This window comes from Bactrocera latifrons, unplaced genomic scaffold (genome assembly GCF_001853355.1).
Source record: "Bactrocera latifrons isolate USDA-ARS-PBARC rearing strain unplaced genomic scaffold, ASM185335v1 scaffold_15, whole genome shotgun sequence".
Taxonomy (NCBI): Eukaryota; Metazoa; Arthropoda; class Insecta; order Diptera; family Tephritidae; genus Bactrocera; species Bactrocera latifrons.
The window spans coordinates 1,500,640-1,526,854 of NW_017534963.1; the positions used below are offsets into that span (position 1 = coordinate 1,500,640).

General features: G+C 37.1%; 1 long non-coding RNA gene across 1 annotated transcript in view; it reads right to left on the minus strand.

Annotated features, from left to right (window-relative positions):
- The window catches only part of LOC108965883, a 39,319-nt gene extending 14,071 nt beyond the window's left edge, over window positions 1–25,248 (minus strand). The window contains exon 1 of the long non-coding RNA XR_001993145.1: window positions 25,161–25,248. This is a non-coding gene — a long non-coding RNA (uncharacterized LOC108965883). The remainder of the gene's footprint in view (window positions 1–25,160) is intronic.
- Between the last annotated feature and the right edge of the window lie 967 nt (window positions 25,249–26,215).

The window sequence follows — 26,215 nt, forward strand, 5'->3', positions numbered from 1 at the left end:
TTCGCGAAAAGTTGTGTGTGAGAAAGCAATACCCCGCGAGCTCATTCAATAATAAGCTGATATGGTGTCAGTGTTTCGAGATGCGTTTAGAATAATTTTTATTGACTACCATGGAAAAGGAAGGACTATGAGCAGTGACTTTTGCATAGCGTTATGGGATGGCAAGGACAAAATTGCCGAAAAACGTTTGCATTTGGCGAAAGAGAAAGCGCTCTTTCACTAGAACTATATACCGCGTAAAAAGTCAGTGAAAACGATGGCAAAAATTAATGAATTGACCTTTGAGTTGTCTGCAGTATTCGCAAGATCTGGTCGCCAGTAACTATTTTCTGTTCTCAGGTCTCAAAGTAATGAATGCTGAGTAGAAATTTTCGCCTAGTGAAGAGATAATCGCAGAAAGCGAGGCCTATGTAGAGACAAACGAAAAATCTTATTACAAAAATGGTATCAAAAAGTTGGTATCAAAAGTTCGAGTCGCTATAGTCAGTATGTCAGCTTTAACGGGAACTATGTTGATAAAGAAAAGAAAGAGTTTTGCCAAAAAATGTATTTTACTGTGATAGACTCAATTTATCTGTTACAAATATTATAATTTTGGCAGAGAAGAGGACACCTTCGCTCACCAGCCCAAGGTCGGGATATCGCTCAGCTTCAGAGTGCTTTTCAATCGTTTTGCTTTCTCTCCTACCATTTTTTGTCTTTTGAGGGAAGCAAGGAAAAATCTTTAGGCATTTTTGTCGAATTCAAGCTGGAAGGAGCAAAACCTCCGAACTAGGATAAGTGAGAAAGATACTATCGATGGAATCTCATATTCTTCAATAAAGTTAAGTTTTATATTAAGCTTTTGTTCGAAAATAATTAATAAGCCCTTGTAGAGTTTGGCTCATAAACTCCAAAAATTGTATATATAAATTAGCCTGTCATTTAATTTTTTCTTAAAGATAATCATATTTAATATCGCACACGTATTTAAATAACAAGCGCAAGGACAACAGTCGACACGGCAATCATTAATAACCAAAACAATCTTATTTGTATAACGAATTTGCGAAGACGCTCAACAATTTGTTTTCTACTTATTTGCCGGGTTTATACTCATTTAGGCGGCTTTAAAAATCGCTTTGCGTAAATAAACTCAGCGGAATATGTGCGAAGAAATGCGGCCACGTTGGAGCACACGAGCAAGAGATTACACGCATGCATGCTCAATTGCTCACACATACACTTATATGTATATAGGACGGAGAAGATGGATATTTGCCGACGCGCGATATTTGCCTGCGGTTTTGGTAAAGCAAAGAAAATCCACCAAAATACTTAACAGATTTGCTGATACGGCGGCGTAATGCTTGTAAATGCAAAAACATTGCACGCATACTCGTACACACACACACACATGTATGTAGACATACGCTAAAATATGGCAGCAAGCTCTTATGCTAGTATGCTTATATGCCTTTGTATGTGTGCATGTGTTTGTGCATTTTTTATGTGAGTTTTTCATGTTTACATGCTTTTAAATACACCCGTGACGCATTATTTAGATGACAGCGAAAAACAACAAAAAAACCTGGCAATATATCATATTTCCGTTGTGTTCTACATACCTATGTCTGTGAATATTTGTGTGTACTGAGTACTTAGTTGCATGGGAATGTACTATACTGTTGCCACAAATGAGGGCGTTTTACCCATATTAGCGCATAGTGAATGTATTACGTAATATTTTTGCGCATATTTCATAGATGATATTTAAGCAATGCAAAAAAAAAAAAAAAACAAAAAAATACTAAGGCACATAATAAAAGCGAAACAATTATTGTCAGACATGTCGCAACATATTTCAAATTTTCTGCTGAAATTCGACAAAGATCGCGGTTTATTTTATACGTATGCATGTATGTTTGTGTGTAAGTGTAAACTCATATTAAATATATTGTGATGAAGGAATTAAATTTAAATCGTCGCGTTAAAGAAATATCCAAAAGCTGCTCTACAACGTTGTATTAAAGCTGGGTAAAACTAAAAAATCATTATTTCCATAACAGTTTGGAATTCTATAGAGAAGATCATTCGAGTAGAAAGGCGTCTGTACGGTCAAATAAATACAAGTTTCAATGTTGGATAGTAAAATTCCTTTAAGGTAGTAGTCTGGCAACTTATGCCTATTTTCATGACTTCTTTGGAGGGTGGTTTTTTATAGGAAAATAAAAATTAATTATCTTCAATATTTAGAGTGTTTTTATTTACATATTGAAAATATAAAAAAATTTATTTGAAAAAATTTAATGTTTTATTGCTATTATTATTTTCACTCGAAGTTGGAACATCAAAAAAAAATTCACATCTATAGACATGTCATTCTGATCGGAACTGCTGAAGTTAAATTTCAAGGGTAAATAACAAAATGGCGGATTTAAAAAAAAAGTCCTTTTATTTTAGCAAAGAAAAGGTTTTAAAATAAAAAGTTAACGGTGAAAAAAACTGTCGCTAGTTCCGACTAGAACTATAAGTGTGTACAACAGCTTGTTTAAATGTGAAATAAATCGGTGCAGTAGAAAAAAAGTTAGGACCCGGGCCGAACCGAAAGCTAATGTTTTGAGAAAAACGCGTTTAAAGTTCAACAACTCCGAGAGAGAGGACTCCGAGGCGCTCTATGAAACTTGTTATAACTCCAAAAATATTTCAAATTTCTGTCTAAAATATTCATAGTATATTCTCAAGACGTTGATAAATTTCAACTTTTTGAACCCATGTTACCAGACAACTACATTAAGGGTTTAGATGGATTTACGGGTTTCAAAAAATCGAATTTTTTTATTGCCTTATTTATTTCTACAACACCTCTGAATATTATCCTACATTTTTAAGTTGATCCAAGTAATAGTTTCGGAGATGCAACCTTGAGAATTTGTGCGCTTGAGGCTAAGTGTGCCATATTTAATCTCATTTTACTCGAAACTGTGTTTTTAAAAACGATTCGCAAGATTTCTCCAGAACTAATCAACCGATTTTCATGAAAGTTGACACAGATCTTTGAGATATAATTTTTAAAGATTTGAACGGAGGATATTTTTTTTCCATTACAACTATTTAAAAAAAAATGTCGCGAAATTTTCACTGAAATTTAAAATTTTCTTTTTAGTTGTTTTTCCTTCGTCCAAGTTCTAAATTAAGGTTTTAATCAAAATCATAATTTTTCCGAAAGGTCACAGGAAATGGCGTCGTAAACGTTTAAAATATTATTTTCCAAAAATGTCAGAATTTCTTGTTTACAATGTAAGCTTAAAGAAAAAAAAAATTCTAATAAATTATTTAAGTTTTTGTATATTTGAAATGAGAGCCTTGAGCCTTGATAAGCCTTCATATGCACACCTCGCTTGTGACAGACTTGTACCGGCTTCCAATTTTAGTTTTTAAGAAGGTCTAGCGCTGAACTTCCTACGACTGGGGTAGCGCACATTTCTCTGCTTTTGCCACAAGAGCAGCACTCCATTCATCCTGACCGGTCCACTCGGATGACTTTAGATAGGAAGCGTTGTTTCATCCATTGTCACATATCATCGCATAAGATCGCGTTTATTAGGTTTCAAAATCTCCAAACACTGCTCCGAATCATCAAAATATTTTTGTTGTTCTTAACTTCTCTTCCTCAGTGCATATTTCGCCTCATTCAAACTTAGCAAACCACTTTAAAACGGTTTATTTCTCTGATGCAGAGTCCAAATATTGTTCTTCAATCTAAAATTTGACAGTATTTTTTTCCTCAAAAAGCAATATTTTATCAATCTAGCACTTTCTCTACTTCTGAGACCAATTAATGTTTGTCAATACAACTTTGGCTTAAACAGTATTTTTTGCACCAAAAAGTTATGTTTTGTTAACACGCGAAATTCCATTTTTTCACAATAACAGACGTTGCCTCACTAAACAAGATATAACTTACGAACTAATGATCCGACAACTGTCAAATAAATACAAGCGCCTTTTGAAAATTAGGGATAACTAAAAATCATAAGCAATTAGTGCTGGTAGTGCCATTTATGTGTAAAGCCGGAACTTTTCAAACAACATTTTATAAACTTTAAATTGTTTATTTTAGAAAACAGACTCCTACAACTCGGATCAGTTTGACTCAGGAACAGTTCTAGTAATAAGTTCTTAGTTCTAAGATTTTTTTGATAAATATTGGAAAGTATATGCATATATAGCAGATGCCATAAGTTTATTTTCTTTAGAATTTCGTTGTTTAAAATATCCTTTGTATTTCGCTTAATGTGTCGCTTCCTTATCAAGGCTAAATACTTTTCTTTTCAGAGTAAGCTAGTAAACTTTCAAAATATACAGTCTAACAAACATACAAAAACTTCCCGCATATAGTTGTTACCAACATCTTTATTCACACACTTTTGGTTTATGGTAGCGACAGTCGGGGCAGTGACCTTCATCATTTTTCGACCACTTCAATACAAGTCAACCACTATACTGTACTTTGTTTTTTCGGGTTTCGTTTTTCTTTTTAACTGCTGTTAAGCTGATAAAAGCATACAATTTTACATGGTTAAAGAATGACTTATGCGTACACTTCAAACGCCATGGCGTCAATACAGAGATACCTCTTATAACGAATAAAATAAAAGAGAGTTTCGCAGCGAACATAAAAGATCTCTCAAAAAATATGTGAATAAATTGTCTGCGAAAAACGCGACGTTATCAGATGTCCTTCTGCGGCGTGGCATGCAGCTGCCAGCCGTTGGCTTGTGCGAGCCTGTATTCAACAGGATATTAAGGCGCATAAGTCATGCGTGTTTTAGCGCATGCACTTCAGACGACACAGATACACATATATATGAAAATAAGGGTGTGTGTTACTTGCCAAGTTGACTATTTGTTACAATTCCCTTAAAGATTTTTGACAAATTGTTGTTGTTGTAGCGGCAGATTCCTGACATATTTTCGAGTATTGTGCCGAGTTGGCAGTCAGTGGTCGGAAAAAAATTCATGTTAGTTCCATTTATTTAATCCCAGCTGTCGTGGGAACGGATACTGCGTCGCTTATACGTAGTGGTGTACTGTATGATATATATTATGACGTTAACTGAGTATAACTTTTAAAGCGGTGGTTTTATGGAAAAAATATTAAGTAATTTTTGTAGAGTGGAAAATTTTGTGTTAAAATATAAATTTTTTAAATTTGTAGAGTTTTTTTTATTTAAAAGTAGTAAAAAATTCAACCTAAACAAAAGTAAAGTTGTGTTTAGTTTGAAATTTTGTCAGCGCAACTAAAAGTTCAGCATTATCAGAAAAAAAGAGAAAAACCTCCACCCTAATGTATATATTAATACATATGTATGTGTGAGGATGCCATTTACATGCACGTTCGCCTCACAAATTGATAGGCGCGTAATACGACGCGTTTTTAAGAGTCTACTCACCGCACCGCATCAGCCCACACAGCCACAAAAACACAGCTGCAACTACAAACTTACAATCGTTTACATGTAATTTTATATTTCTCGCAAACACCGTGAATGACAGCGAAGATGGAACAGCAAACAGAATAACTAGCCAAACATATACACACAAAAACATATGCAAAAACCTTCAAAACGGTCTCTACATGGAGATATGTGGATATGTAACGAAAGCTAAGTGGTTGCAGCAAAGCGTGTGGTAAGATGAGTGTGGCATGTGCAACGCTACACATAAAGATACAGCGTAGCGGATCTCAACATATATGTTTATGCATATATATGTACATATGGTGGTATCGGTATGCAAGGCGTGGCATAATCATTGTCATTAATGGCCCACGACAACCCACGCGACAATTCAAGAGCGCGTAGGACCAAAAAGACACACACAGAAACTTGAACCTTGGGAAAAAAATGCGCAAACGCTAAGATATACATACATACACACAGCTAGTTACATTTGTTTATTTTGCGCAAGAGTGCTACAAGCTACAAGCCGGTGAGGCCGTGCGCCGGCACGGAAATAAAAGTGCTCACAATGGGCTTTAAAACAATGCGCTTACAAATATATACTTGTAAATGTATGTGTGCGTATTTACGAAAGTGCAAACGAGCGCCAGTGCCAAGGCAGTCTTCTTTGGCAAAGCTTTTGATGAATTTTTTATCGCATGATATATGGCCGCTGCGTCTTTTCGTGGGCGGCCGCTGACTTTAGTGAGGACCTTAAATAAATACAAGTAAGTACGCATATCGTGGCTGTACGCTCATTCACACATATTTTCCGTTATTTTACATTACTTTGGAATACATATGATATGCAGATGGGGAATTTTAAGGTCTCCAAAAATAAACTAAGTATCACAACGCGGTCATAATTGTATAATTTTGCCATTTTGGAGGCTTTATGAAAACACTTACTAAAGCTTTAGGCATTTGAAACGCAGGTATATGTCTTAGAAATAGATAGATCTTTCAAATATCGCTCCTCCATAGTAAAAAATTTCCTGTAGAACCCACGAGGTTCTTTGAAGAGGCTTACAGATAGTGAAAAAAGAAAGTTTTCAGTAGTTATACTTTTTCCATTTCAAAATTTTGCAAATATTAGACACACTCGTAAATCTGTAGTCCGTTTTCTTTATCGTTCTTTCATACAGGCTTTCATAAGAATCCATACTTTAGTATATATCGATCGGCAAAAGATTCTCTTAGCTATATTCGCCGACCTTTTGTCGACTGGGCAATGCGTATGGCTGCTCACAATGTCATGACCTCTAGTTAACTCCTGTCAGAGTCATTACATGGCAGTCAAGCAACTCCTACCGAAGGGTTACGTATTTTTCCAATCATCCTCTTATGTTGTACTGTTTTGCATGTATTCCTAGAAGGAGGTGAAATGCAAGCGGCCTCGAAAAAGAGGTAGTGCAAAGACGTAGCCGAAAAGCGATACGTCAAACACAAGAACAAAACGACAACTTCCAAGGCTACTTCTTTCAAATCAGTAAGGCGGCAGAGGATATTCTATACGCGAGGTTCGGGAAGATGGCGTGAGGCGTTGGAAGCGAGTTTCTTCGCCTCAAGAAGCGCCATTCTGCGGGAGGCAACAAATACGCATTGGAGACCAGTGAAATAGAAAAGGATATCGGCAAGGAATAAATCTTGACTACTTCATTTGTCCTACAAAAGGTGGATAAAGAACCCAGTTAGCACTCTGATAGTCCAAAACCAGCATCAGCCTAGAGGACAGATCTGGCAGCTTTGACTGCTATCTATTCCTATATAACATATATATGAAGAAATATTTTGCTGATGAAGTGCATTATAAAATTACCTTCGAAATGGCAGCAAGTTATCGTATAAATCATGTAAATCGTCAAAACCCACTCCAACAGTTTTGGATATTCTTACATCAAGCTCTTCACTTCAAATTCATATATACTCGATAACGAGTGATTATTATTTATTATATGATATGAACAAGACTACTTTACTCTGTTTACCTTTCCTCTGAAAAAAATACTAAATCTACTCAGCCTAACAACTTTTTGTATGGTTAACGCCTTATTCAGCCACTTCACTTTGTAGAGGAAATTGCGTTAATATTTTCGTATGCAAAATCGCTGAGGAAATGGAGATATTTAATTTTCTAAATGTGTTTATGTTTTTCGAAAGGGCGCCTGTTGGCACAAACACTAATGAGCCATTACTCATACGACGTGTATGACCTGCTAATGTGAAGCGGATGTTCACACAAAGTGTACAAATGTCTGTGCGCGTGTGTGTGCATAAGAATATGGCATGAGTTGCCACTTTAAATGAGTTTTAAGTGTTTGCACTTAGATATATATTACTTTGGATGAATTATTGCAATGACGAAGTGTGAGTAATTATTTGTACAAAAATATTTAAACGAATATGTGCAAAGACGATTTATGCGAAAAGCTTAAAATCTTTGAGTTTATATGGGTATGTTGTTTAAGCAAACTGGGAGAGGTTAAATGTGTACATATAGTGAATATAGAAGTAAACTTGCTTGAAAGGAATTTTTCAAAATGGTAAAATTGAGCAAGAAGCATTATGATACGGCTCGGTATAACATGTTGAGTCTTATTGCTTCTAAGTCAATCAATATCTAATGTAGATATTCACATGAAATTATTCGAACATTTTTTTGTTTTTGTTCTCGAAAACGGTTGAACTTGTTGATTGATTTTCTTCTGTGTTCAATTTGCCATTATAATGAAAAATGAAAACACTGCAAATAAACAAATCTGGAGAATACCTTCGGCTATGGTTTGCCGTAACGATCTCGAAGATGCAAGCTGGTGCGTTGTAGTGATGGATGAGAATTTTTTCTTTTCGAAATGAGACCGTTGTTTGCGTAATTCTCTGTAATCGGTTTGCTCTTTCTAAGCAGTCGATATATAGTAGATCACAGCTTGTCATTCTTATAAAGCGATAGCCATAATCCTTCCGGCTGATAAGACAGCCTTCAGCTTCTTCGAAGAAGAATCGATAATTTTATTTATTAGACTCTGGGGTTTACCATTATTCCTTGCTGGACACCAAAATTTGCAGAAACTTCTTCAAACTGCGCTAAAACAATGCTATAAAGTGGTTTCATGGTTTCCCTTGTCGTCCGAAGTAAATAAACCCGATGAACTCAATTCTTTTAGGATGCTTAATGGCTCAGCTATCTCTATTATCTTTAATCAGCGGTTTGCTTATACGAGATCATGGACATTTATTACATTATACTCCGTGGTAACTATTTTAGGAACACTTATGTATGACACATCTTCATATAAGAGGAAACATTTTAATTTCACTGCATGGTTTCTTTCCAAATAAAATAAATAAAAGTAATCGAACTTCAGCTCAACATTTTTCTTTTCTATTGCTAAACTCTAGGATTCGGATTTAATTTTGGTTGTGTCCTTATGTGAAAATATATAATACGATAGTAAGGAGAATAAATGCTTGAAAATCTTTCACCCTATACAGGAGCAGGTAGTAATCACCAGGTGTCTGATTCGAACTATAAGGTGGATGCACAAAAACCTCGAAAGCCAGGCACCCGGCTATTTTGGCTAGATGAAAAGCAATTCCTTTTAACGTTTCTCGGCCATTTCTCTCCTTTTGTTGACAGTATAATTGAGTCCAGAATTTGGCTTAAGGATTTTATTTTCTTTTACTTAAACCTTTTTTAGAAATAATCTAAGAATATTACCCTAAAGTTTTAGATGGAAGTTTCAAATATTTTCGAAGCTAGAAGGGAAGTAGTGACCGAGCGTCTAGCAGATATATGAGCAATTGGTCAAAGTGAAAACTTTGACGGGCGATTTCTCGGTTCTTCGTTTTTACGATTTTTCTTAATTGGCGGGCAGGAAGCAAAAGAAAAAACGTCGCATGGAATTGGGGCAACGCTTATTATCTTTGGCATTAAGTTATCTTCTATTTAAACTAAAAAAAAAAAAACAAATAAAAGTCAAGTTTGAGCACATTTTAGAACAATATAAAGTAAAAATTTTTTTGGCCAAAAACCACTTTTTTTCATTTTTTAAAAAATTTGTAAAATTTCACACTTTAAATTTTTTAAAAATTTTTTTTTAGTTTAACTAGCAGATAAATTATTAAAAAATTTGAATCTCTTTGAACTTTTTGTTTCCGATAGAAATTGCGACCTGCATCCTGCCCGCAGGATATTCCCAAAGGCTGAATATCAAAGATTTCGTATCCAAAAATTTGTGAATGATGTGTAAATATATAACTATAAACCCTAAAAATTTCGCTTTAATCACTTATTTCTTTCTCTTCCAAAAAATCTTGAAAAACATCGATTTTTTGAAGCTTCTAAAACAGGTTCCCCCCTTAAGACGATGAGCTCAGAGTGGATAGTTCATTGCCAATCTAAGAATTACTCCGATTCAACCAAGACCGTCTTTATTTGACGTTGATTCAGATTCAGGTGTGATTGCCAAATGATAATCACACCTGTGCTTGCATGAAAGATGATCCTAACGATTTCCACAATTTCATCGACATTTACATTTCGAAACGAAATCGCAATCGTTTTGGTATGACCTTCTGTAACGCTGTTAAAACAATCCCGATCGCAGTTATATAACTTGAGATATAACGAGTGATTCAATTCGTCTCTTAGTAGCTTGACAGACACGTGTGAGTGAGCTTATCAAGCTGTCATGTGATTTTTTTCAGTATTTATTTGGCATTTTATAATGGAAAGATTTACGTCTGAGCAACGTCTGCAACTCGTTCAACTTTATTACGAAAATTCACTTCTTGTATAGAATATTTTTCATGCGATTCGCTCAATTTATTGCCAACTTAATAGGCGTACTTAGCGTACTATTCACAAAACCATCATCCATCTTGAAACTCAGCTTTGAAGAATATAAAGCAGTCGTAGCTGAGAGTGTACACGACCGTGGAGAGTCGATTCGGCACCGTTCGGAGTGACTTACGGAACAATTTGGTGCATTTTACGTCGAGATCTTAAATTTCAAGCGTACAAAGTACAGCTTGTGCAAGAACTGAAGCCGTTCGGCCTTCCCGGCCTTAGGTATGAAAACAAGCAAAATTGCCGCGTTTTGAACGAAAATCAACCTGAAGAGACTCAATAGCTGCCATTTCAACCACCAAGATCATGTGATATCACGCAGTTAGACTTTTTTCTGTGCTGATATGTAAAATCTAAGCTCTATACGGATAATCCCGCTTCGATTCAAGCCTTGAAGCAAAACATTACGCGAGACATTTTCAGGTTAGCAGTCGAAATGGTCGAACGAGTCATTGTAAGACAATCTGAAACTTAGCCGCGGCCAACATTTGTAAGAGATAATTTTCAAGAAATAAATGCCAAAGAATGTTCTTTCGAATGATAACAAATATTACCTTAGGTTTAGAATTGTTTTAAAAAAACTGTCATACATTTCAAATCACAAAAAGTTAAACCTCTTACTTTAGTATCCATTTCAGACATTTTCTAAGACCTTGCACTGGAGTAAGAACAAAATGGAGTGGCTGATATGAACTTTGCTTGCACTTTCGCCGAAGAAAAATTAATGACAAACGCTTACGGCTTTGGCAAGGAACAACCAACAGAACAAGAAGAAAATCTTAACATTATTTTTAAGGAAAAAAAGAAATATATTTCTTTACGCACATTAATAAAATATAATAAAATATTTCTAATTTTTTATTCAGGATTTCCTTAACGCACGGAAAAACTTAGACTTGAGAAAAGTTTGGTGCTTAAAGCCTTGCGTTCTCTCATTCTCCGTACAAAATTTGCTACAACGTTTGGATAATGACGATGTTGAAGTTGCACTCGGTTCAGCGTTGAAAACTACGCACACACATACACTCCTGCGGATGATCGTAAGGCAGCGAGTTTAAGTGGAACCGGACATAAAACGAAGCTTCGGCAAAATAGCAAAAATAAATATAATGAAAAATGCATTGTTGAACCTTTTCCTCCAGCACTGCGCTGCACTGCTCTTTGCTCTTTTTATACCGCGTCAGGTTTTCTTCTCTTTTATTTCATTGCAAGCACTTTACTTCTAACTTTTCATCATTTTTCGCCGTTGCTTTACTTGACATGAACAAAATTTCCGGTGACAAAATGCAATTGTTATTTTAATGAGCAAACTGTGCGGCAAACATCGCGGAGTCTTGCAGCAGAAGCAGCAGCCAAAGTGGTGGGGAGCGCATGTTGCAGAAGCAGTGAATTATAAGTAGACGTGAAGATGTGGTCAGAGATGAGTGCTGCTTCACTGGCGCTGAGGTGTTGGATTAATATTTCACTTTATTCTTTGCTTTCTACACTTCTCCTTCGAGGTTGGCTCACGGCCTGGCTTCAAGTCAAGTAATTAAAAATTTGCAAGATTTATGAAATTAAGAAATTACAAAAATCAACTTTAATGACACGTGATTTTTTCACCACATACCACCTACAATGACCACAAATTGGTACACACACAGCACAGCACAGCACTGCTTGCSCGGTCAAGGACAAGAAGTTACTCGTGCTTTCTATTAGAACTCTTTTGTGTGGTGGTTCACCTCTCTGAAGTGAGCATTTCCATAGTTGAAAATTTAAATGATTTCTTGTTAGCGCGTGAAAGTGGAAGAACGCGTGGCAACTTTTGTGCGCGAATAAACCTTGAAAATTACGCAACACCTCTCAGCGTTGTCCTCGTGCTCGCTGGCGCTGGCTGCATCAAATGATCGGCCGCAACAATGCCGTTAAAGCCTTGGCTGGTATCCTCCGCCCAGCACACTGCCGTTAATTGCACTGCAATCAAATTTAATTAACGAAATTAAGCGTGCAGTAAAGGGCCACAGCGCAGAGCGGGTGAGCGCGAGCAATGAGTGCGCCATGAGAGGCGGTCTAAGTTGTCGGCATTAAAGCCGTTTGATGACTTGAAGAGCTACTTGTCTGAACGCGTATTGTGTGCTTTTACTATTTAATTGTTTTACGCAGCATAAAAATGCTCAAAAGCGCTGCTTGGCTTGTAAATTATATTTTACCTTCGTGCCCTCTGCTCGCACGTCGCGTTTTGGTGCTTTGATGCTGCCACATTGCAATACTTGTTGCCGCGCTGTCGTTTTGATAAATGGATTGACAGAAAAAAGTGATTGGCTTTATAAATGCCAACACAGTGTTTCGATTTGGATGCAGGCTCAAACAAATTTTAACAAACAAAGTTAGAAAAATAAAAATAGTTTACCAAAAAATTAAAGAATGAAAATGTCGACCCAGAGTTAGATCGAACAGAGTTGGTTAAAAAAACATTCGATTAAAACTAACTAATTACCTGTCACATCACATGAGTCTTGGCCACAACAATGCGAATTTGTTAATTAAAACTTAACAAAAAAAAAATATAAATTTTCAAATTAACTAAAAAATTTTATTCGCTGAAATATTAAACAAACAAACAAGGTAGGTAAGTAGGGTGAATGTATCATTACGCACCTGTGCTAAAAGAAGGTCCGTTGAGACAATCCTAAATACTAATACCCATAAAGTTCTCAGAAATTCCTCGCTGAACCCTCCCCCCCCCCCGAAAGTGGCGGTTGGTATTAGTTTCCAGAGTACCGCGACGAGGGCAGGGGCGAGCTGGTAGCAATTTTAACAAACGATTATTAATCTTTCCAGCGGCTCTTAAATAGCACAGATACCTGGCGTCTTCAATAATCAAATGGCGTAACTTGCGTAACGGTGGCTATGTACAAGCGACAATAATTTCCCTTATACTCGTGGGCTCAAAAAAGCTTAAAGTAGTTCAAACTTCCAGTAAACCAGCCGGAGGGAACTAGTTGTTATAAGGAGAGCACAAGGAAGCTTGGTATACATGCTGGCATTAGCACGTAAGGAAGACAACAATATCAGCGGCAACCGACAAAAACCCTGTGCTCAAAGTATTTCTACAAAGCAAAGAAGGAATCCTTACTGCCAAGTGGCCTATCATAAAGACGATGAGCCAACGATGGCAATATTAGCAGAGAAAGCAGTAATCGAAGAAAACAACACCCCAAATGAAAGTTATCATACTGATGGACACAATTGGAAAAATTCTGGATGGACTCATTTGTGAACGCCTCGATCCATCCAATAAAGTTTCTGCAAAAAGTGCTCGACTGCCGACGCAATCAAAGAACTGACCGGAATAGTAGATAAAGCTATTATAAGTGCAAGGTGAATGCAATAATAAATAAAAGCTTTACAGATTCTCAAATCACAGGCATATTTATCGGGGAATACAAAAAGTTGTCTGTTCGACAGGCTGGTGTTATACGACATTGTCGAAAGGTTCAAAAGAGATATACTGTAACTATTGGGATACCACAATAGTCCATTTTGGGCTCAATGTTATGTATCTTGTAAACGAAATATTGCGGCTTCTTCTGCCGAAAAAGGTGCTGTGGCAATAGTAGCATAAAGTCCAAAGCGTACATAAAAGCAGTTCTGATCACGAGCAGGAAAAAACTATAGACCATTAATCTAAATATTACAATACAGCCATAACTAAAATACCTAGGCGTGGTAGTTGATGAGAGAATCAACTATAAAATGCACATCCAAAAAAACTGTGATAAAGTTGCGTGAGTAATATCGGCCTAATAGCGAATTATGGCCAACATATGTGGGCCAAACCGAGGCAAACGGTTACTTTTAACAAAAGCTAGCTAATCAGTTATGTTGCATTAATTTATGCCAAAATGATGTTTTGGGAGTAGCCAGTGTATGCATTTCGCACCATATTTCATGAAAATTCTCTGCACATTTTCTTTTGTTACCCGAAATTTTGTATACGGTACTCAAGTAGAATAACAGGTTGCAGAGCGCGTATCACCGGATAACATAGTGGCTCACCGTAAAAGACTTGACCGCGAAAGTTATAATAGAACTGTGAATTGCAGAACGGCTGCGAAAGAGCGAACCCGTTTCGTTCAACAAACAGAGAATGAGTAAAATGAGAAGCAAGACCAAGTAGGCTAAGCTTACCTTGCGAAGAAAGAGTTAACAGCGGGCTCGCAAAACAGACACATCTACGTTGTTTAAGTGTTCAGTACGTAGGGATACAGTTGCTCAAGTTCGACGTATGGATGATAAATTAATAAAAAAAATAAATGATAGCATTTGACGACGAGAGATCAGTTAAGTTTTATAAGGACGCAAAAGCCAAGTTTGTACAGATACCGGTATAAAGAGAGCGTAAAATACAATAGCGAACCCTCATTGTGAGCGAGCCATAACAGCTGTCAAGCATATTACAGGCATTGAACAAATAACATTATATTGTTTCATTGTGTTGAAAAAGTAAAATTTTTTACCGAAAAGTGATGTTTTGCGGAAAGCATTAACTTTTTGTTTTTATTAGAAGAAGACTGCTGTATAGAATGCTTGTCGAGGTATAGGTGATCATGTTCTATCAGAAGAAACATAATGGTTTCAACTGTTCAGAGATAATGATTTTGATGTGAGAAATGAAGAAAGTAGGAGATCTGCAAAAAAGGTTGCAGACGCCGAATTGCAAGCAATATTGGATTAATATGATTCTTTGAATTAAAAACGAATGGCAAATCGGAACAATATTTCACCTAAATTTCCTTTTACGAAAATTAATAGCACTTTCAAAAACTCAAACTTTGTTTTGTTTTTTCATAGATCCACAGAAGAATGCACCTCTGGCATGACTGTACCACGTTTACAGCTTGCACCCGCATTACATATTTTTGTACACAGTTCGGACGCCAGCATGTCATGCTGATGCTTGAAAATCAAGTTGAAGGTAAGCATTGAGACTGCGCAGAATTACACAACTTAACCGATTCTTTTATCATTTTTCCTTTTGCCAACTTTATTTCCTCTGCTTACCTCCTAGCTGCACCTTGTGGAAGCAGTAGTAACAGTATCGCCATCGCCCGTTGGATGCGGCATGTGGCATGCAACGAAAGTGGCAATTAACTAAATTAACGCAATTCAAACGAGCGTAATGCGGCAGGCAGCAAGTGGCAGTGGCAAGATTCAGGCAAAAGGATACTTAAGTGCAGAAATATGCACTCGACGTTCTTTGTTAAAGAGAATTCCTACGCTGGCATAACAAGCACAACAACAACAAACAACGAAAAATTTGCTTAATTGCAACCGCAGTACACAGAGTAATTTGATGCGTAATTTTGGACATCTTTGCGGACGGAATTCAACGAAATGTTGAAAATATTTCCAGGATCCGTATAATTTCGCTAACAAAAGTAGCAACAAACAGACGCAAATTGCTGCTGGGTCCTTAAAGAGGCATGTGTGCACTTATTGCTCATATGCATATGTGTATTTGTATGTATATGAGCACAAGGTATATGTATGTGTCTGTATGTGTGCGCACGTGCATATGTTATTTATGTGGGTGCGACCGCTTTGGACCATTTCTCAAGCATTTGAGACTCATTTATCACTTGAATGACAAGCATTGCAGCATGCGGCCGTGCACTTGCAACCAATTGTGGCATGCAACGTGCTACCACGCACTCATATGCTTAATTTTCATTTGCATGTATGTGTCTCTCCCACGGTGACTTGCAACTGCACTGTGTGTGTTGGGCACATGATAAGCGCCAAGCCATGGACTAACCTAATAATATTTGCCTACGCCAAGCGCCGCATAACCCATAGCAGGCCGTTAGACACTTCAAAGAAAACAAAACCAAACAAATTACGTTGCCGGAAATTCAGCCAAAGCCGCATAATTAATGAAAATTCACTGGAGTGCTTGTGTGCGCGCGTTCGCTGACGTGCTGCCGATAATATGCCACAGCCAGCAGTGAAAGCATACCCCATTATAGCGGTATACATGTACATATATGCATCCGCAAGTATTTGTGCACTCATTTGCCGTGCGGGGTAAACTTAATGCAGCACTAATACATTACTAAATCGCCGCCGGCCGCTTTGGCAGCTCATGACTAACTGTATTTGTATCGGCCGCATGCATCCGTGACAATACTCGCCTGCCGCTACAGCTACGGCTGCTAACTCTTATGCTGTAAATATACATGCAACACAGTTTATAAATTTATACCGCAATTTGCGTTCATATAGTCGCCGTCGCCGTGTGTGGCATCAAATATTTAGGTAATGTTGCCGCAGAAAGCGCACAGTAGGGGTTATTTGAAGCAAAGTCAATATTATTTTTCTTCTCTGTTCTGTGAAAAAATTTCTAATTTTAGTTTAAAAATTAGCCTCGGTTGTTTTTGTTGGAAACATTTTAAAGGTTGACCTCCTTTGATCAACCCGTAAATAGTTGAGATTCTTAATAATAAAATCAGTGAGTCTTAGCTTTATTCAGCTGAGACTTTCGCTTCGATCACAGTACATACTTCGACAAACGACTTCGAAGAACTTGTGAAATGTCAATGTTCTAAAAAACGAAATATCATATTATACTCTGGAAATTATGTACGCGGACATGGAGGACAAAACTGCGCTAAAAAATAAAGGCCTATAAGGGAAGGTTGTGCGCCATTAGAATGGCTTGTGCATTTAGAACGGTCTCACATGAAGTGGCCATTATCATATCCGGTATTATGCCGCCGGATTTAATTACGTCAGAGCTAAGTAAAGTCTATCAAAAATATATAGCTATGAATAGGCCGACTATTCTAATAGCCGACAATGAACACTTAACTGGATAGTCGAAAATGAGTGGTTAATTGAATAATCAGAATTACTTACGATTATCTGGATACTGCAAATCAATACTATATTGCTATTCGTATAATGCCTTAATTAATCCGGTTAGTCCTTTAGTCGAATACCGAGAGCTCTAGTTCCTAACTAAGGCGAATGAATTTTCTGGCGAAAAACTTGCCTCAAGAGAAACTTGTGAAAATCGACTGTTCCAGTCTTTTACCAATATTACCTTCCATATGACAAAAATTTCGATGCGTATTTTACATAAATCAGATTATTTTAACCAATCTTGATACAACCTTCAGTTTAATATGAATATTTTACTCTTTCTGCTTCTTGACGAAATTTACTTAGCAAACTATATAGGCAATAAAGTATGCCAACTATCTTGAGGCACCATATTAGTCTCTAAAATATACGCACAAGAGCAAACACTTATCGATGTCGATATTTTTCTGGTACTTCACTTTAAATTCCCTTGTGGAAAAAAAGGACTTCGTTCTTTAGGTATTTACACATTGAGACATCGTCAAGCTAGCATTTACAAGAACTATTTGAAGAAGCGATGAACCACAATTTTAAAATTTTCTTAAAATTTGGCAAAGGCATTTTAATAAACTAAATACCATCACTTGAAATATATAGACTATTTTTCTTTATCTGCGTGACCACAGACAAGCCTAATAATTTTTAGCGTCACTTTAAAGCACATTTTCTTAAGGAAAACTTCGAACAAATAAATTATCTTAACGGCTAACCCCGAACTCAGCAATACGGGGAAGTTTTTTTCAATATTTTCGCCCCTAAATGATGTGCTCTCAGAAATCCATTAGTCAACTTAAGCGCTTAACTCATGCAAGCAGATTGCATTGAAAGCGAATTCAAAATGCACTTAAGTAAATTTTCATGCTCATGAGAGGCGACGACCAAAGCCTGAAGAGCTGTTGCAAGTACACGTCTGGCCGCACTTGTAGACCACCCACCGGCTGGCAGACAAATAAGCACATTAACATATAAGAATTTTGTGGTGGCGATAAAGGGTGTTCCAAGTAGGTTAAAATAAAGAGTTTATTAATGAAAAACAAGGAAAAATGTTGACATCGGGTAATGCACCGAAGCGATAATATCCCGAAATGGTTTGCAATTATTGCAAAACGACTTTATGATAGCCACATTGTTTGCTTATTTATATCAAGCTTGAAGTTTAAATTTAATTAGGAGACCTCTGGTTCATATTAAGATCCATATATCAGTTGCTCAAGGAGAACTTTTATAAAGAATGAAAGTGAAAGGGAATCATAGAAAGTCCACAATAATGAAGTGTTTCCATTGCCTACCCATAACTTGATATATTTGAAAGATTTATGCTCTCTCCAGAGCAAATATAACCGAAAGGTATAAACCGCCAACTAAACCAAAAAATATTCTGATTTACAAATTTGGTTGAAGATCCCTTTTTGCAACAATGCCTTCAAACGTAGACAACAGTGTTAACATTTTTCCTAGGTTATTTAAGGAGGCTTTGTAAAGACACTAAGAAACAACTTCCAAAACTCTACAAGAGAATTGTGGCTCCACCAAAATGTGTGAAGAGCCTTACTTTGACTATGAACTACCTTCTCCAGCAACTATTATGCATATTTGTGAGTTCGTTTTGAAAGATTGTAAAGAAGCTTTCTTTTTCGTTGGTGAGTTTAGGAAGGGTTAAGATGTCGATCGTAACATCACAAGTTTATTGCGACGGCTAATGTTAGTTTCGTCTATGTCTTCCGGTTCGTCGAAGGTAAGCCTACTGAGATGTTTTTCCATAGTCTTGCAAGGTTTGGATAATGTAGGAGAAAGTGTCTGTATTTTAACACTTCTTTCCATTTCACAAAACTTTAACAACTTGCGTTCGACAAGAGTTTTTGTCTTACAGCGTGACATATTGGACAATGTCCAATAAGAACCCCGTCGATTGCGGCTAGATGAACTTTGTTAAGAGTAAGTATATTACTTTCTTCCTACTCAAGGCCAAAAAGACCTCGCAATCGCACAGAGTCGGATCGTAGACCGGTGCTACTTAAGGCACTCGGGGTTCACTGGTCTTATTTTACGACGCTAGATGCCAAATGAGATTTTACGTACTCCCCTTCCGATGTGAACGGGAAACGGGTACCTTGTCTCCATGGATCATCGGCATTTTCCACAGATCCCATTATGACCAGCAGTGAAGATAAACTTATTTTAACTTACTTTGAGCGCACAGTTAGCGAGCTAAGCGTTGATATTGCCACGGAACTATGGTTCGGAAGCCTTAACCTAACCTAAGAGTGACAGAGGGCTTCTTGGAGAAAACTCCTCACCTAACATTTTTCGAAGAGATCGCTTTGATATCTCAGTCAATTAAGAAACGCGATTTAACTTTATTAAGGACAATTCTTGAAAGGCGAGTATTTTGCGTCTCTCAAAAATAGGCGTCTACAGAATCGAAAATATGAAACTTATCAAAGTTAAAAACCCCACTTCATGAGATTTGAACATAACGTTGGGAATACTAACTGGTCATTGTTTAGTGCGAAGAAAGCCAGCAGGATGAGACTGACAGAACGAGAAGACTGCAGCAAATGTTTAGAGGAAGCCACCACGGAAACAATAGAGCATCTCTTATGCACTTGTCCTGCATTGGCAAGACTACGCTGTAAGCATTTGGGGACCCCACGGTAGGACACACTGGAGGAGGTATTGATAGAAAGGCCGCAGAGTATGTTAAAATTCTCGTCAAGCGCTGGCTGGATGAGTACTCTTCTTGGACTCACCAACTGAACTTCATCTTGTATCGCAAAAACCAACTGGTCTATGCATGGCTTATTGGTCTACAAGGTTAACCAAACCTAACTTAACCTTCAATATTTCTTGTGGTTAAGTAAACTATACAGACACTGGCCTACAAATGCACATAACAAAACCAAAATATGCCATGCCCCAATCCAAGAACCCTTCGCATTTTATGTATATATAATCAACATATATATGTATGAGTATATACATATCTATAGACGTATTATATACAACTGAGTGCCACACATAAATTTCTTACTGTTGTTGTTGTTGACATTGTTGCCTGCGGTATGGGTGACATGTCAAAGTGCTCGCCATAAATCAACGCCACGCCAACCGAGCTATGTGAACTTCACTTAAGCTGGAACATTAAAAGCAGATTTCCTGTTTAGCTAACCGACGACCGACCGAAAAGTTTAAGCGACAAAGCGCACACGCACACATGCACACACACACACACACACAAACATATGCTGGTAAACGTGAGGCGGCCAATGTGGTTGTGCGTTGTGTCAAGTAAATGTGCATAATCGTCGAGGCAGCAACAAAAGGCACTTCCTTTCGAGATACCACAAAAACACAAAACTTCTGCGCCAACTTGCTGACCACAAGCCAAAAGTCTTAGCACATCCAATACAACAAAAACGCTACACATACAGGCCAATGTGTGAATGTATGCAAATTTGAATGGATATGTGTGAAGATGTGAGGATATGCGAGTGTGTGTTTGGAGAGCGAAGCGGCGGCGGGCAAATAAATAATTCCAGCACTTTAAACAACGAGGCCAAACTTCGTCGCCAATGCCGTTGCATGCAACTTTTGTTGTTCCGCTTCCTACACCAACAGCATTTTTGTTTTCTATTTGCCATTCATGTCTCAGTATGTGGAACTGATTGACTGCCGAGTGTGTGGCATCAGGTCAAACAACATCAACGCGCCGGCGACCTCATTGATTGTGACAGTAGCGGTGATGAAGGCGGTTGTGCCTTGATTCCCGCTGCCAAGCCTTGGAAATTGAAGAAAAATGGTGTGCACCCATTCAAAGTTTTAAAAGCCGCACATCACAGCCATTCACCCGGTTCACCTTCAACTGTTATTTGCAATTTATACCAACGTTCTTGGCTAACCAAAATGCATTCACGTGTCACTCCGATCGCTCATGTCTCGCTCGCAATGTGTGTGGGGATGTGTGCGTGTGGTTTTGTTTCCGCTCACATAGCGGTAGTTTATTTTGCTCTTCAGTGTGAGTAAGTTGAGCGCTGCATTCATTCGTCTTCTGCTGTCATTTGTTGCAGGCCTGAGCCTATTCATTCGCATGGCAATTTATTCATTTATTTGTTCAATGCTTCAAGATGGATTATTTTTGTTCGTTGTTAACGCTTGTCTTGTTGTTGTTGCCTACGAAAATGCACATTTATTCGGCGAAATAGCGTGGAAACTGTAAAAAACTTAAATGTAGCTCGGTTTTTAGTAATCTCACGAGACATCTGATTTTGTTAAGGGTTATTTATTTTATCGGTAGTGTATTTGCACACGACTACTCAAGTATAACTCTGTTGATTTAGTTTGCTTAAAGCGCCATTTTATACGTCGGCTTGTGGTGTGCTGAGATAATATTTTATTCCAAAATGGATATGACTTTTCTTAAAGCCTTTGTTATATTGATAGTTCGTGATATTTTGAGAATCAGCTCAAGTTTAAACTAATTTAATATCTGGTTAGAATTTATACTATAATGTGTAATGTAGAACTGGAAATCATAGCATTTCTTTTTCTCATTTCCAGCGATTTCACCGATGCTTTTGCTGTATTCAGAAACCATGGAGCGTTTTTATTGGAGCGTTGGAGCGTTAGCCAGTAGTAGAACACTCGAGGAGAGTAAAACACCGAACCATTCCCATTCTAAGGGGCTAGAGTGCTTTTTCTTGCCAGCTCGTCACCGAAAATAGCCTTATCACTCTTTTTGCTACACTTATGTATACTCCTCAGTCAATATGTTGCAAATGCCTGAATTTAATATTGAAAAAATCTAAACTAAAATTTGCAAATACTCGTATTATAAACACCTGATCAAAATTGACCCGGACAGATGTTCAATGCACAAGCATACCAGATAAAAATTTCTTATTTTTTTGTTTTCAAGATTAGTAAAACGTTATTTATGTTCTTATGAAGTCTGATCTCTGAAAACCCTACTTTCATCAAACGCATAATTACTGGAAGCAAGACGTGGGTTTATTAATATGACGTCGAAACTGACCAATAATCCGAGCATCATTCGCTGGAACTAAAATGAACTAAAAGCGAAAAACCAAAATTCACTGAAGGCACTGACGGTCAGGGATCATTGGGGTTGGTATTATATATATATTATATATATTTATAGTAGATTTAAATGCTTTTACATATTGTTTCAAAAGGCGCCTATTTTGAATGCGGAAAAACAGATTAGTATTAAACTTCCGGAAAACTGGTTTTGTTTTTTTACAGTCGGTGTACCGAAAAACAGTAGCATGACAATTTATTAGTCACAGAAGAAGAACTATTGACAATTGAGAAAAAAAAAATCAAGAACTCCAAATCCCCTGAAATATATGCCATAACAATTTGTTAAAATGTACAATGCGTGTATAATAGAAGAGGTTTTCATCAACCCGTGGAAGGTAAAGCGTCTGGTTCTAGTCCCAAAACCAAAACCTGTTTTAGGCTCACTACTATGGAACCTGATGTACTGCGGGGTGGCGAGAATATATCAACCGAAAAATGTGAAAAAAATAGTGGAAATTGTGGCTACGCATCTGGATGACCACCGGACCAAATACAATGACTGCATAAATGGTTTGTGCCGATAGTTTGCTACCATGAGTTTAAAGCTGGCTGAAGAGAAAACAGTTTGAAGAAAATATAGCGCTCACCATAGGAGTATGTGAGATGAAGCAGAATAAAATAAATTGATCTAGCCGAAAACACCATTTATTCAGTGTTTTTTAAAGTCGTGTTTACTTTCTAACGCACCTTGTACATATGAATATTTACTTATTTAAAATAGTTTGATAAATTGTAAATAAAGGCTTAAGATATGAAAATAAAATCAGAAAGAAACATTTCTCACCAGATGAGGTGTCTATCAATTTAAGTCCCCCACCAGAGTTAAGATCAAATTATATAGATCATTATCGCTTGGTCTTACAAACTAATAATTTGACCCCTCGATACAAATAGTATGCAATGTTGCAGGGAATATACTCTTGCAACCAGTTGCTACAAATTATTATAGTTTTGTTCACCTAACAGTTGTACGTATCACCTAAAACTAATCGAGATAGATTCAGAGCTATAAATAAAAATGATCAGGGTGACTAGAAAATTTGAAATCCAGTTGACCATGCGTCTGTCTATCCATCCATACGTCCGCCCGTGCAAGCTGTAACCTTAGTAAAAATTGAGATATTCTGATGATACTTGGTATGTGTATTTCTTAGTACAAAAAAAAACTTAGAGTTCGTAGATGTTCGTATTTGGATCACTATCACGCACACAAATCGCCATTAACCAAAACATATAAAGGGACCAAATTAAGATATAAAGCTGTAATGTGGTATAGGAGATCGCAGTAGCACGAGTCAAAAATATTTTTAAAATTGGGCGTGGCCCCGCCATCTAATCTTATAATAACTCCTACCGACATTGAGAGGGTACTGTTGAAAATTAATAAAAGCGCGATAAATCAATAATATCCCAGAAACATTAAATTTTACCTCCAAGATGATATCAGAGAGCTTTATGGGGGCCGGTGTGAATGAATTGATGAAATTCCATATCTCGGAACCCCATAAACCAATTTCGACTAAATTTCGTACGTGGCATTCTTTTTACGTTCTTATGTCACAGTCTAAAAATGCACGAAATCGGGCAACAACCACGCCTACTTCCCATATAGCACAATTTTAAATTCCACTTGATTCGTTCAGTTTAAAGTACACAAATCAAGAAGCAGTTAATATAACGAGATTAAATTAAGCAAGAATAATGTTTTGCCATACACAGTCATGTTCGAAAATTGTTTAAATCCAATAAAAACCGTTTAATCACCTACGTACGGAATATTTGGACACCAGTATCTATAGTTGACTTGTGACCAAAAATATCGGCGAATATATGAGTTGTGCAAATGAAAATAAGAAAACGTGTTTTATTCTAAATTAATTAATTTGTGCGAAAACTTGACATAGGCCCTGTATAACTAATATCAGGATTTTCGAAAATCCGGCTGACTCTACTCCCTATGATTGGTGTTTTAGAATTTAAGAAACTTCATAAACTATTTAGTTTTTGGGATAAACAGTTATCACTTAGCAACTGTTAGTTTCAAAAATTTTAATTTCGGAAGAGTGGGGAAAGTGAATGCCAAATTATATGGCCTGAGGCACAACCAGCTTGGGAAAGTAATGGTTTGGAATTTCTCAATTGTTCTCTTTTATTAGTAATTATAAGATTTAGAGTATTAGCTCATTCGCGGCATATTCATATTTTCTAGCCTAATAAAAGCTATATTTAAAATTTTAATTTTTTATTCCGCAGTGAAATCAAAAAGCACTTGAATGCTGTATCCGATATTTCTTCTCCTATACTGCTATATAAAAGATTGTGGAATATTGGCTGAACGAATTTTGTGGGATCACATATCGGTTTTCGTTGAACCGTTTCAACAAAAGCGATAATCTGGGTAATGGTTTGGCATCAGAAAGCTACCGGTACGATAGTCGTCGGCGAAGCAGTGGATTTTAACCGGCGAACCAGCTCACCCGAAGGCGAAACCCATTTCCACGACAGTCGGGTCTACGAAACGAAAAGGGGCACAGATTTTTATCTGCCCAAGCACTGTGAATTCGGTAGCTTTCTTTTAAATTACTTAAGGCCGCTTCTACAATAACAAGACAAATAAGACGAAGACTGTCCTACCGGAGAGAAAAGTGAGTGATATCAGTCAGCCTTTTTTGGGATTCATAAAATGTGGTCAACCTTGAATAACTCAAGAAAAGCCCAGAAGTCAACTATGTCTAATCACTAACGGCCATGTTTGTAAAAAAAAAATATGCTCTTTCGACATAACAAAAACAAAGCAGTGCTCTTATAACATAACAACTCACCGGCTCACACCTACGCTGTTGCCACGGCTAAACTGATCGATTTAGGCAATGAACTTCTGCTGCATCTATCGTACTCTCCATATTTGGCTACTGGCTAAACCACCCTGTATAAATAAATAGAGATTTGGCATTAAATTTGTTTAATAAATGTCTCTTTGGGTAAAACAAAAAATAAAATAAAATAAATACATATTTTTTGTATAACATCAAAGTTTCCGAGCAGGTCAATTACACTAAAAAATGAAATGCAATGCGGAGTCGCAAAAATATAAAATTTTATTTTTAATGCAATTACAGTAGCAGACCATTTCGAAATTTACAAGCAAAACTTTAGGCGCCCGCATTTTGTCTGCCCTCTGATTTACATTGTTTCGTTTTTCACTTTTTATTTATGTGTAAAAAAGCAAATATTCTGCTTTGCATGTGTGTGCATTTGTATTTGCAACTAAGTCAACAACAGCAACAATAGCAACATTAAAATCAACACAGCTGCGCAAAAGGCAAACAACCGACAGTCAAGTGGGCAATTTTTACATTTTTATCAAGCCGCTGTTGGTGTTGTTGTGTTTGCTATATTGTTATTGTTGCAGTTGGTGTTATTGTTGTTGTGCGCACTGCCGAAAAAAATGTCACGTAATTGCAATTTGCTTAATTCACAACGCACTTGATGCATTTGGGGCGCGCACAATGACTGCAACAACAAGAACAACAACAGCAACAGCAACACAAACAAAGCGCGGAGTATGAACGAGTGGCAACACTCGCACGCACGCACACACTTCAGCAAACATTTATGCATAAAAAATGAGTAGGCAAATGTGAAATGGCAAACGACAAACGGCAGCGCGTTTGCGAAGCGCCCGAAAGTAGGCAACACTCGCCAAACAAAAAATAATGAATGTGTTTATGTGTGTGTGTGTGTGTGTGTTTGTTTCCGAGTGAAAGGACAAGAGCACGTAGTGTTGTGCAGAGGAATGACAAAATTGCGAAGATGCACGACAAAAAAAAAACAACAACAACAAAAGCAAAGTCGACAAAAAATTGTGTTGAAAAGT